General features: G+C 40.9%; 1 protein-coding gene across 3 annotated transcripts in view; it reads left to right on the forward strand.

Moving 5' to 3' along the window:
• Nucleotides 1-14,520, forward strand: part of LOC117359614 — a 387,942-nt gene that overhangs the window by 12,925 nt on the left and 360,497 nt on the right. For all 3 annotated transcript variants that reach the window (XR_004539280.1, XR_004539279.1, XM_033942757.1), the window contains exon 2: nucleotides 12,185-12,275. The gene's annotated coding sequence lies outside the window, so the exon portion shown is untranslated. The remainder of the gene's footprint in view (nucleotides 1-12,184; nucleotides 12,276-14,520) is intronic.

Consider the following 14,520-nt stretch of genomic DNA (forward strand, 5'->3'; position numbering starts at 1 on the left):
AGCAATTACAACATTCCATAATAGCAGTAACTTCCACAAGTCACACATGCACCTACCTAGGAAAAGACAATACCAAAAACACTGCAGTGTCCACTAAAACATCAATAAACCTATTGGAAAGCTAAATAAAACAGATCAATCATGCACTTAGGGCTAACAGAAACCTATGTCTCTTTCAAACATGCAGAACAGAGATCTTCACCCAGCATAGAATAAGTAACTACAATATAGCAATAAAAATTAAACTGAACCCCCCAAAAGCTAGACTCTTCATACAAAGCAATACCAGAGAAAGAGAAAGCAATGTGTGTCCCACTGACTGTACTCTGCAAAATATAATGACAGAAGACTGACATATTTCAACCACTACATTACAAATTAGCAAATGCAAATTTTAACAAAAAGGAAAATGATACCATTTTATTGGACTAAATGTAATTTTCAATTAGTTTTCAGAGGCCAAAACCTCCTTCCTCAGGTCAGGACAGTGCACTACTATTATGGTATCCTGTTCTGACCTGAGGAATAATATTTTTGTCTCTAAAGTTAGTCAAAAGGATATTAAAATTAATCCAATAAAAAGATAACACCTTATTTCCATTTTCTATTTTTACTTATTAATGTTTATTAACACAGCTACTTTATCTTAAAACTAAAACTAAAATTATTTTTTCTACCTTTGTTGTCTGGCTATTTACTTTTTTCAATTGTATTGGTACTAGTCTCCGGTTTCCAGCATCTCCCCTTTTACTTATCCTCTTCCATCATCTCCCTCATTTCTGTCTCCCCTCCACAACATCTACCCTCTCTCTCCCTTGTTCTATCCAGAATCTGTCTTCCCCACTTCTACATAGCATGTTTCTGCTTTAAGATACTTTTTGGCCTAGCCCCCAGATATATAACTGACCTTTTCTCTTTCTCAACCAATCGACTTAAGAGAAGCTCAAACTTGAATTTTGTTTCTGCACTGGTTAAAGGATGTAAATTTAAAAGACATCATCAACATCTCTTCTCTTATCAGGCAACTTTATGGGGGTAAAGATCTGAAACAATTACTCATGCTTGCGAATACTTATGGGGAATTTAGGAGACACTTAAAAACATATTTGTTCCTAAAGTACTTAGGCAGCTACACTGCACAATCTTTCCCCACAATAACTGACCACTAAATCTTAACTTTGTTAGTACTACTCAATCTGTATCTTTTTTAATCATTGTAAACCGCATAGAACTTCATGGTTCTGTGGTATATAAACTGTTATTATCATTATCATTATCTGCCCCCTCCCTCTTTCTCCCCTTCCATCCATTATCTTCCTCCTGTCTGTATCCCCTTCCATCCAGTGTTGGCCACCTCTTTATCTCCCCCCACAATCATAGAGTGTCTCCTTTTCATTCAGGGTCTCCCCTTTCACATCCCCCTTCAATCACCTACCATCTGCCCTCTTTCTCTTCCATCTTTTATAAAGCACCTGCCCCTCTCTCCCTTTCCATCCAGTATCTTCCTCTCTCTCATCTCCTCCATCTTTCATTACATCTGCCTATTGTCTCTTCTTTACCCTGGCTGCTGCTTCTTTTGCCTTCCCATCCTCCCTCCAATGGCCACCCCAACCACTGCTGTTGCTTCTCTAAATGAGCAGGAGCAGCTGCAAAACAGCCCATCTCATTCTCCTTGGTCTGCACTCACAGTTCAGTCTGCATGGCTGCTGGTCACGCCCCTCAGTCGTCATCTTCCAGTTCTGGGGCTGCAAGTGGGGCTCCACGGGAGGGAGTGGGCACGTTGCCGATCGATGCTGTTTTGCCACTTCTGCCGCTCATTTAGGATAGTGGCGGCAGGGAGGTGGGAAAATGCTAGTCCTGGTATGCAGCAGTCCTAAATTGCTGCGTAGGGTCTTCAAAAGAGGTGTGCATCTGCACAGCTTAGAGCAGGGGTGTCAAAGTCCCTCTTTGAGGGCCGCAATCCAGTCTAGTTCTCAGGATTTCCCCAATGAATATGCATGAGATCTATTTGCATGCACTGCTTTCATTGTATGCTGATAGATTTCATGCATATTCATTGGGGGAAATCCTGAAAACCCAACTGGATTGCGGCCCTTGAGAAGGGACTTTGACATCCCTGGCTTAGAGGGAACATTGGGTCACACTCTTCTCCTCCTTAACCAAAAAAATGATTTCCCAAACCACCCAAAAATCATTTTTCTTCTGTCCCCAGAGGGTACTTCTACACCTACCCCTCATATCCCATATAGCGATCTAGGTAAATCGCATTAATTTACTTGTGGGTTCCAATACAGCTTAACAAGTTTTATAAACTCCTACATAACCAGTATTATACCAAATTAACATTAGAATCTCCTCATAAGGTTCCCATTTCATGGGTACACATTTTCCAACATAGTATTTATTGTTTCTTTATCTTTTAGAATCATAATGTTTTCCTTCATCTAATAAAGGGTAAACACTCTTCTCTTCTGCACTCATACTCTCATTATGCATTTCTTATCACACAATTTGTTGGGATTTACATTTAAGTTCTCTTAACAATGTGATAACAGATTATTTCTATTAGTAGAACATTATATGAATTTAACTTTCATTAAGTTTTCCTGTATTCATCTCAATGTGATAATAGAACATTACCCATATTAGCAGCACATTGAATGTTTCTTTCCACATCTTATCTTCCAACTACTCATTCAACAAACTGCAAAGCCTTAATACTTCCTTAAAGTTCCATGCCCATACACGTCTGTCAAATATCACACAACATTTAAGATATCATAGTTCTTTTTTTTGTTGTTGTTTAAATCTTTATTGATTGTCAAACTTTGATAGTGCAATACAATTGATAAATCATAAAATACTGCGTAGAACACACTAACTATACAATTATTACATTAAACAATCATTTACTCCCATCCTCATCTTAATTATTAATACAATAAAACATATGATGGGATTTCAATATTATAATTAAATAATTTAACTCCTCAAAGTACATTTCCCTCCCTCCCCCCACCCACCCACCCTCCCTGGATGTGTAAAGAAATCTAATGAAAAGAGAAGAAACATGACCCTTATTGTAATGCAACAAAAGTAGTCAATGAACTCCATACATCATTAAAGGACTTACTAGTCCCCAAATGTTCCGCCATCATTCTTTCATACTTATATGTGGTACACACATTTACCCATCAAAAAGGGTAATTAATCCTATCATGGTTCTTCCAATTATGTGTGATCAGTTGAACAGCTATTCCTGTCATGATCAGGAAAAGGCGACTTTTATACTTATCTAAAGTAGGCTTAACATGTAGTAATGTACCATAAATTACAGCTTCATAGGTTAAGGGAATAGATGACTCAAGAATAAGATTTATTTGTCCCCAAATTGACTTCCAGAAACTAAGTATCAATGGACAAAAATATAACAGATGATCCAAAGTTCCTATATTAATATGACAATGCCAGCATCTATTAGATTTAGAATTATCTATTTTTTGTAATCGAACATAGTTCTAATAATGCAACTTTATTTCAAATACGTTAACATTCTTCCTTATATTTTTTGCATAACACATACTTATACAGTAAACCCCTGCAAATTTGCGGTTCGCGAATCACAGACTCAGTTATTTGCGGTATTTTTTGACCACCACTTCCTGGTACTAAAGTCATGGTTACACCAATCAGGAGCTGCTTTGACATGCTATCTGGTGTACCAAAGCAGCTCCTGATTGGTGTACCCTGACTTTAGTACCAGGAAGAGGTAGTTGGAAAATACCGCAAATGATTTTCATCATCCGCCAGCACCCCAGCTGCCCTCTCCTGCCTTCGATCAGCCCTTTAAACTGCATTTGTGGTTTTTCAAAATTCTTTGGTGTTCCTGGAACAGAATCCTTGCAAATTTCGGGGGAGTATTGTAACTCACAACATTATCTGTACATATCATCTCAAAAGCCAACACAAGAATATATCTTTTCCTAAACCAACAGGCTCCTACAACTGCCTATATCCCACTCCACTACTCCTCTAATTAAATATACAGAACTTACTTCTGTCCATGGTCAAACTGTTTCACCCATACCATAATGGGTTGGGCTTCTTCACTAAATATCCCCCAGGTAAGGTACGAGTAACACTAAAAAATTTCTTAGTATAATGTCTGTCCGCCATAACTACAAAATGTTTGTGGATGGTGTGCCCGACTTGCCAATCGAGCCATTGTTGCTGCATCACCCCGATACTGGCATCTTACGGGGTGTAATCCTTGCAGGTTGGATCAGGTCACATTCGAATGAAGATTTCCTCTCAGATCAAGGCTTCCCTCTGGGTCTCAACTACCACCATAACATAGATAGGAACATAGGGGTACCAAAGTTTCCATAGGTTCCATACTAAGTGTTAGAGATAACACTCTGATGTACTCAACCTTGGAAGCTTTTTCGCTATAGTCCTCCCCTGCTCCACCCAGGGTTCCCAAAGGTACTCCTAGGGTATAGGAACAATTACCTCCTTCTGTAGTCCTTTGGACTCTGCACTGTCCATTCAGTAGCCAGTTCAGTTGGCAGAGCAGGGTCCACTTCCCCCAGTGTGAAACATAGAAATTGAAAAACAGTCTCTGGTTGGGGTAGTCCTGTTTCCAGGTCCTTGGAGATACACCACATCTTTCCCGAACTTCATTGCTTATGCACAAGACCCTCAAAAAGAGATCAGGATAGTTTTCCCATCATATGGAGAGGAACAACCGCAAGGGATACTCTCCCCTTAGTTCCTTATTCTTTGGAAGGTGGCATTACTCCTTCATTCCACTCCTTCCAGAGACTTCTGATTCGCCCTGTGGGTCGTGCTGTTTCCCCACCACCACATGGGTGGTTGAGACTCCTCTCTCCTGACACAGGAGTGGTTGAGACTCCTCTCTCCCGACTACACCCTCATGGTTATACTGGTTTTGAGTTTTCTTTATCTCAGATCTTTACCCTGAGGGACCCCAGCCCCAAAATTTAGATCTCCCAAACCATACTCCTACAGAGGGTTCCAGGAGCTCCTCTACATCCAAGATGCCATGTGCTCCCAGCTAATCTGCAACTGAAGAACTTTTCTTCTAGCAAGGACATTATCTACTCTGCAAACAGACTTCCTGGGCCTTTATCATAGTGAGGTACTTTTTTTATTTTTTAGGTTCAAACAATTTTTTATTGATGCAAACAGCAGTAAATACGCCAATGCACCCATGGGTGCACAGTACAATCAGTGATGCATCATATACAATAATATAACAAGCATGTACAGAAGAAGAGTATCAGCAACCAAACTCTCCCCCTTCCCACTCTACACAGGGCAAGCGAGACTAAGGGGGCAGAAGGCACTCCGAGTGAGGTGCTTTTAATCGAGCTTAAATTAATAATTCTGCTTCTCTAACAATATTTTATCTTGTGGCACATTTCCCTTGTTTAAACAAACCTAAATTGTAACTAAAATTACTGCATTGCCTGCATAATCATATAAACACATTTTGCTCTATAAAAATAAAATTCTAGTTCCTCCTTAAATGTTCTAAGTGTCTGTTCTTAAATATTATACACAGCTAAGTTATAAGTAGGCAGTGCATTCCCCAAATTAACATCTACTTATATATATTATTCTCTCTTCTTGTGTTATAGCTCAAGGCAAGTTACATTAAGTATAGTAGGTATTTTTCATGTTCTTGGAGGGCTTATAATTTTTAAGTTTTGTATCTGAGGCAATGGAGGATTAAGTGGCTTGTCCAAAGCAATATCAGTGGTATTTGAGCTCTAGTTCTCAGCTGGCTGCTCTAACCATCCTCCCCTTTTACTAAGCTGTGGTAGAGGTGTCTACTGCGGCTCAGAGCGCTGAATGTTAAACACTCATAGAATTACTATGAGTGTTGGAGCATTTAGCGCTCTGGGTCACGGTAGAGACCTCTACCACAGCTTAGTAAAAGGGGAGGGGGTATGTTTGGCAATCAGCAAACTAAAGGCTAGTGGAACTGAAGTCTGGTGGCCCTTTGGCAAAAACATTGCTATTTTAAAGTTGTAGTGCAGTGTGACATATTGAGAATGGAGAGGGGAAGGGTTTAAAACTTTTTCACATCACTATATTCCTATTTAAGTTACTTTTTAATATTGTTTTAATACGTATATGATTATAAATATAGTTTATGTACAGTTTTATATTTTATTTCCAGTTTGATGGACTCAATTAAGAAGAAAATAATTTTTACGTTTTCGTGATAAAGTGATTTCCTTGGGTGCCTCTTTTCAGTTAAGGTTTCCATGCAAGTGTTTTGTATTGTTTCAGAATAATGAGTATATATTTTATGACCCTGATCAGCTGCGTTTCTTTTTAGAAGGGAAAAGGATTTCTTTTGCACCCCAGTGAATAATAGAGTAACTCAAGTCTGTAATTAAAGCCAAACTTAATCTGCTCTAATTTCCTTTAATAATATTAATAAGTTGTTTTCTTTCCTGGAAGAATTTTTTTCTTGTCTCTTTCCTCCTTTATTTGAGGACTATGTATTAAGGTAAATTGTTTCTTAAGCCAGCTTTGGCTTTAATTATAATTTCCAAATCCAATAGTTAACTGGATGTAGTAATTTCTGTATATTTCCTGTTAAGCACAATTATGTACTTAAACGAAAATCAATCAATCAATAAAAATTTTTTTTAAAAAATTCTCAATTTTTTAATATACAATTTGGTATAATTTTCAAATATTGCTTGCCTTTGCATGCCCCACTACCTCAGCCCAAATCAATTTAGAGGGCTTAGCCTTAGAGGGAACACTGAGACCTAGAGAATGACACGAGGACATAATTTGTTCCCGACCCCATGCTTAACCGCGGGAAACCATCCCCGCGTCGTTCTTTAAGGAGATAGGGAAGAATCAGAGTATGAATGGCACAGCCACTGACTCTCAAGCCTTGCATTGAAGCTTGCTGTTGTAGAAGGACCAAGGTTGAGATAGACACTACAGAATGACAGTCTCTGGTATCCAGAGCAGATATTGTGATGTCATAATGCCTAAGAGCCAATCGCATCAGGGATGTCATAATGGCTTTATTATCCTATACTTGGCTCACATAAGAATCAGAGTATGAATAGGCACAGCCACTGACCCTCAAGCCTTGCACTGAAGAATGCTGATGTAGAAGGACTGAGGTTGAGATAGACACTAAAGAATAACATGGGATGGTTTCCCATGGTTAACTATGGGGATAGGGAAATATTCTGTCCCCATGTCAGGTGACCCCCCCCCCCCCCAGAAAAATACAAAACAGGCAGGAAGGTATGATCAGATTTCTTCCTACTGGTTAGACCACTTGGTTTACTTCTCTAAGGCTTCTCTCTCATGAAAGCTATGATCAAGAATCTTGATTCAAGATAAGTACACTAGTACTGAAGCTCTGCTGAGTGAGAAATAGGGCTCATATGAGTGTGTCACAGTCCTAATGAGTGAGACTTGGCATCTCTGAGAATGTCATACATTTCAGATGTCACCTGGCAAGTGGAGAATTCTAGTAAGACTGCTTAGCTGCTTTCTTTACTTGGAATTGTTTTTTTTTTTCCATAGGAAATGGATTCCAAAGAGCACAGGTTTCATTAGACTGTCTTTTCTTCCACAGAGTACACACTATATAAAGCGTAGGCAGAAGTGATCTGAACACACAGAGAGACCTTTATATTTAAAACAAAAGACCTTTATTTTTGTCTTTAATAAGTTGCAGCATGACACAAGATATATGGTTGGAAACACTGTTTTTTTGACACAAATATTAGGCTTATGTGTTAAATTTATCAGCAATCACACAGTAAATAACTACTCTAAATAGCATTGCTGCAATTAATGCTATTGGAAAGTCAAAAAGGAAAACAAATATCTTAGCAGTAGTAATTGGAGGTCACGGATCAGGGCTGAATAGTAAGTTTGAAATGCAAATACCAGCTTGTTATAATCAGAATGTGTGAACTTATGATGCCACTGTGCAAAACCTAAAGGGCTATCAGGGGTGGGCAACTCCGGTCCTTGAGGCCGGAATCCAGTCGGGTTTCAGGATTTCCCCCAATGAATATGCATTGAAAGCAGTACATGCAAATAGATCTCATGCATATTCATTGGGGAAATCCTGAAAACCCGACTGGATTCTGGCCCTCGAGGACCAGAATTGCCCACCCCTGGGCTAGTTTCACTAAAGCCCACCGATCATGTCCCGACCACTTTGCAACCCTGACCCCATTCACTAACCTTCCTCCCAAGCATATCCACATCCGATCCGATCCGCACATGCAAATGAGGGGAAACGGCACACACAGGAGGAAGGGCCTTGATTCATGAAACAAATTCAGGCACACCGACTGGGATGGCCAATCCAAAAACAAGCAACTGCTGAGGACCAGTCGCTTGTGCAAAAATCCTGCTCTCTGCCCCGACTCTCCTGCAATTGTCAAGCAGCAAGCGCTAATCTGCAGTAAGAAGGTGCACTTTTCCAGCCTGAATGCTAAATTAGAAGTTTGCAGAAGAGTCAGCTTGCTCCCATCAAAAAAAAAGGAACTATAAAATCTAGGGCAGGGGTGTCAAAGTCCCTCCTCGAGGGCTAGAATCCAGTTGGGTTTTCAGGATTTCCCTAATGAATATGCATGAGATCTATTTGCATGCACTGCTGTCATTGTATGCTAATATATCTCATGCATATTCATTAGGAAAATCTTGAAAACCCGACTGGATTACAGCCCTCAAGGAGAGACTTTGACACCCCTGATCTAGGGGGAACTGGGCAAAAGTGCTCCGAAAGCAGACCTGCTCTCTGCCGCCCTGCCACACTTCGAGCCCATGGTTTTAACCCATGGGTTTAAAGTGGGGCTGGACTGCGGCATGTTCTGTTCTGTTCCAGAACACGCCGCAATGCAACCCCGCCTTAAACCCTCGGGTTAAAACCACAGGCTCGTGAGAAAAAAAAAATCAATGCGCGAGGAAGAAAAAGTTCATGGAAAGCAAAGTAATTTTCGGAGAGCAAGCCCATGCACAGACCATCTACAGGCAAAGAAGATGGTCTGCGCATGCGTCAGGATCGCTCTTCTGTGATCCGTGTGGTCGGTTTGGGGCGTGCCACTGATTGGCCTAATTAGCATTCGGACACATTGTGAATCAGGCACCCAGCCACCTCACGGATCGGATCGCCCACGGATCGGATCGGATCAGATCCGTGAGGTTTGTGAATCTAGGCCAAAGAATGGTGATGAAATTTTATGCCATATTATCTAGTTTTAGTAAGGACATTTTAGGTATGTTCTCAATTTCTTCTAACCCTTTCCTGTTATATGAGTGAATTGATAACACAGCACATAGAAACAAGAGCTATACCATACTGCATTGGGAATGGAAGCTAGAAACCACAACTGGCCTGAAATATCCCTACTAGAGAACTAGCTAAGACGGCAGATCTACATACATAAAATGTCACTACCATTTTTTAGGTCTGATATTTCTAGGATTAGAGCCATATAAAAATTGCAATATTGTAGGACCTGCAGTTTCTGTGAAATTATAATTTATGTATAACCTTATCAATCAGTTATGTCCCACTGGTCAGCCACCAATCATTTATGCCCCACAGATTGCAGTCCTGAGTGTACGAACCACAACTATTTGAATTTCATCCTATAATTCAGGAAGGACTCTAATTCTGGTCAACTAAATTGTTCAGTAGATCAAATCATTATTTTTCCTGTTTATTATGTAAGCACTAATATGCATTTTGTACTAAATCATTGTGTTTCTAGCTTCATAAAACATTCACATGCATTTAATACCCAGGTAGATTACCCCACAAAACTGCGACATCTTCAAAGATGACTCTCTTTTCCTGAATTTCAATTGTTTATTGCAATGTAAGTAGAAAAGTACTTGCGGCATAGAGAGAGGTTGAAACTGGAAATGGAGTCTTTGCACTGGATATTTACAGCTCAATAGATATTGTAGGGAGATGGGTGTGGAAAGTTAGTAGAATTAGTTGCTTTATTATGGAGAATGGGTTTAAAGGAAAAGGGAAGTTTGGATGGGAATGCTTGTAGAGCAGGGGTGTCAAAGTCCCTCCTCGAGGGCCGCAATCCAGTCGGGTTTTCACGATTTCCCCAATGAATACGCATGAGATCTATTAGCATACAATGAAAGTAGTGCATGCAAATAGATCTCATGCAACTGGATTGCGACCCTCGAGGAGGGACTTTGACACCCCTGTTGTAGAGAAAGGAAAATATGGGAACTAAAGGTAGGGTAAGAAAGAGAGTCCACTTTCTCAGGAGGAGAGGGCAGAGATGAGCTGCATGCTGTCAGATAAGATGCAGGAGGGAGGAAGAGGCAGACCCATAAGCAGGGCTTGCTTAACCTATACAGTGGACCAGTTGAGGATTTGGTCCAGGACACCTGTGAAAAAGAGCGCCAAATGCCTCTTAAAAATTTTAACACACATTAATGCAAGTTTCTCTTCCTCAGGGCTTTTTTTTGTGCTAGTATCATACCATGAGTCAGCCCGAGTTCCACATCTCTTGATTCCATTTCTCTTCCCCCAGGACAACCTTCGAACCTGCTAGTTTTCCTCTCTCCCTGGACACAGCATCATTCTTTCCCTTGTCATCCACCCTCACCTTGCGATTGATTCCCTTACTCCTGCCCCCAGGCATCCCTCTAACCTGCCGGTCTATTCTTCATGGTGTCAGAGATTGATGAAGGACACCACTTGCCAGCTCCAGAGACTCTCTCTCTCTAGCAAGTCCTGCCTCCTATGATGTAACTTCCTGTTCTTGCATAGGCAGGGGTTGGCAGGTGGTTCCCTGTTTCAGTTGCTGACACTGTGAAGAAGGAACCAGCAGGTTAGAGGGCCACCTGGGGGCAGAAGCAAGGGAATCAATCATGAGGCAAGGGCAATGGACAAGGGGGAGAATGATGCAATGTCGGGGTGGGGGGGAGGGGGAGAAGAAACAGATACTTGACTGCGAGATAGGGCCTGTGTGGTGAGGAGAAAGGAGACATGGAATGGCTGCTAAAGAAAGAGGCTTTAGTTATTTGAGAGAAGCAGGTATTCAGAGGGCAGATAGGAGAGTGAGAGAATGGGGGTGGAGGGTGGTGAAGGTTCAGAAAGGCAGGAAGAGGTGTCAGAAGAAACAGAGAGATGTGGATGGGGGGTGATATTTGAAAAGGAGAGAAGTTGGAAATAGACAGAAAAAAGAAGATGGTGACCGTGGATGGAGGAGAGGGAAGGTGAATAATTGTGACAGTGGTGGAGAAAGAGAAGGGAAGAAGTGGTGGACCATAGATAGAGGGAAGAGATGGGGAGGGAAGATGGAAGGAAAAGGAAAGGAAGAGATGGGAGGAGATTGTGCCCATGAATGAGGAGAAAGGAAGGGAATGGAAGAAATGAAAACTAGATATTTTTGAAATGGAGGAAGAAAAATGGAAGAGTTTAATGTGAAAGATTGGTTTAGAGCAGAAAGTAAAGGAGGAGAAAAATAAATAAACAGTGAATAAGAAGGCTCTGGAAACAGAGTTGACAGCACAGAACTGTGCTGCATGTACAGAGATGCAGCACCAGAGTCAGAAAATGAGAAATTAGAAAGATAAAATCACCAGACAGCAAAGGTAAGATAAATGATTTCATTTTTAGTTTAGTAATTGAAATGTATCAATCTTCGGAATTTACATCTGCTATCTCTATATTGCACTGTACTGGGGACACTGTATGCGATAAATCATGCAATCAAAATTTTTAATTGTAATTAATCATGTCAATATAATTTTTAATTGCTATATAGCCCTAGAGCTAGCTACTGTTCAGACAGAGAAAGAACAGTAGAGAATAACAGAGGCATCCAGCCCTGTACTAGAAAGTCAGCAACCCCTAGAAAGCATCCCACAATACACAGGGAGAGCTTTAGGAGCTCATTCTTAAAGGGACAGTTGGAATAACCTGCTACAGGCAATGCATACCTGTCAAAAGCCATTTTAAACATAAATTTCAACACAAACAGCCTGTTTTCATGAATATGGGGGCAGAACAGTATTGTCATTCCTCAGTGTGAATAACTAGGTAGCATTGTGAAACATCTGTCATGTACCTGCCACTCAACCTCCCTCGCCTTCTCTTTTTCTACATGTTGTCTCCATACAGATGGAAAATCTGAGAAAAGGAGCTGGTATCTACAACAGAACAAATAGAATTACCTCCCAGGGGGTGAGACATCAACTGGAGACAAAAGCAGGTGAGAAACAATGCAGAAACCATTGGCTCCCTCTCCACGTCTCACTCATCTCTGTGGTAGTTACTTGGGGGCAGGTACTCATCTATGGTGCTACAAAGTACAGGATGATGAAAATGCTAAAAGGGATGGGACAACTTCCCTATGAGGAAAGGCTAAAGTGACTAAGGGCTCTTCAGCTTGGAAAAGAAACAGCTCATGGGTAATATGATAGAGGTCTGTAAAATACTGAATGGAGTGAAAAGGGTATATGTGAATTACTTGTTTACTCTTTCCAAAATACTAGGACTAAGAGGCATGTGATAAAGGTACTAAGTAGTAGATTTAAAACAAACTGGAGAAAATATTTCTTCACACAATGTATAATTAAACTCTGGAATTTTTTTGCCAGAGAATGTGGTGAAATCAGTTAGCTTAGCAGGGTTTTAAAAAGGTTTTAGCTAATTTTCTAAAAGAGAAGTCCTTAGGCCATTATTGAAATAGCTTGGGGAAATCTGCTTAGTCTTAGGATAAGCAGCATGAAATCTGTTTTACTACTTGGGATCTAGCTAGGTTCTTGGGACCTGGGCTGATACTGGGCTTGATGGACCTTCGTTCTGTCCCAGTATGACAATTCTTATGTTCTTATGTCCCCTCTGAGGGAGAGGACAATGACTTCCTGCACCACTCCCCATTTCCCCTCTTCTCCCTCGAACAGAGGAGATTGAGAGGGGACATGATTGAAACATTCAAGGTACTGAAGGGGATAGACTTAGTAGATAAAGATAGGTTGTTCACCCTCTCCAAGTTGGGGAGAACGAGAGGGCACTCTCTAAAGTTGGAAGGGGATAGATTCCGTACAAACGTAAGGAAGTTCTTCTTCACCCAGAGAGTGGTGGAAAACTTGAAAGCTCTTCCGGAGTCTGTTATAGGGGAAAACACCCTCCAGGGATTCAAGACAAAGTTAGACAAGTTCCTGCGGAACAAGGACGTATGCTGATAGGAATAGTCTTAGTCAGGGCGCTGGTCTTTGACCAGAGGTCTGCCGCGTGAGCGGACTGCTGGGCATGATGGACCGCTGGTCTGACCCAGTAGCGGCAGTTCTTATGTTCTCTGCCAGTTCAAGAGCCAGTTGAAACCCACCTTTGCCTGCACCTGCCTCTGGAATTGACGCTATGCTGAAAGAGCTGGCTATGATGTGGAAAACTATTAACCACATTCTACAGGCACCAGAGGTGGCTGTGGAGAGCTCTAGCATGGTCAAGGGTGCATTTATGCCACCCTAGAGAATGCTAGGATCTGAGAACCCCACACCTCTCAGCACCCATAGTTTGCCCCACCTCCTGATACAGCTCCTGGAACTCTTGGGGTAGTCTCCCTCTCTTCTTCCCCTTTGACCACAGTGTTCTATCCAACTTCCCTAACCCTTTTTGTTAAGTGTATATAGTTTTTTTTTTTTATTAATCTTATTTTTGACACTTTTTTATATTTTTATTTCTTTTTTTATCATAATTTATTTTTATGTGCTATTGATGATTATATAGGTTTTATTTTATATTTTTATTCTATATTGTTACGATATTATTCTATACATTTTATATAAAAGAGTTTGTTAATATGAGTGTTCTGTGTTCTCCTTTCAATCTGCTCAGGGCCTCTGTGTCAAACTGTCCTACAGAAAGTTGTCACAGATGTATCTCACAGAGCAGCTCCCACAGGTGGTTTTGTGGTACAAAAAGATGTATTGATAGAAGTTGGTGTAGATGCTGCACTGGGACTTGAAACCAGTTCTGTAGCTTCTAAGCCAGCTGTGCTAACCACAAGGTACAGCAGCAGGCTGAACACCAAGCTTTTCATTGGAATTTGTCCCTGTCTCTACAGATAACGGTGGGAAACCTTCCCCATGTCATTCTTTAAGAAGGGGAGAATCAGAGTATAAATGGGCACAGCCACTGACCCTCAAGCCTTGCATTGAAGAATGCTGGTTGTAGAAGAACTGAAGTTGAGATAGACACTAAAGAATAACAGTCTCTGGTATCCAGAGCAGATAATGTGATGTCATAATGCCTTATTCCACCAATGCCTAAGAGCCAATCATTATCCTATACTTGGCTCACATAAGAATTAGAGTATGAATAGGCACAGCCACTGATCCTCAAGCCTTGCACTGAAGAATGCTGGTGTAGAAGGACTGAGGCTGAAATAGACACTAAAGAATGACATGGGATGGTTTCCTGCGGTTATCCACAGGGACGGTGTCGTGACAAAT

This window comes from Geotrypetes seraphini, chromosome 4 (assembly GCF_902459505.1).
Source record: "Geotrypetes seraphini chromosome 4, aGeoSer1.1, whole genome shotgun sequence".
In the NCBI taxonomy this organism is placed as follows: Eukaryota; Metazoa; Chordata; class Amphibia; order Gymnophiona; family Dermophiidae; genus Geotrypetes; species Geotrypetes seraphini.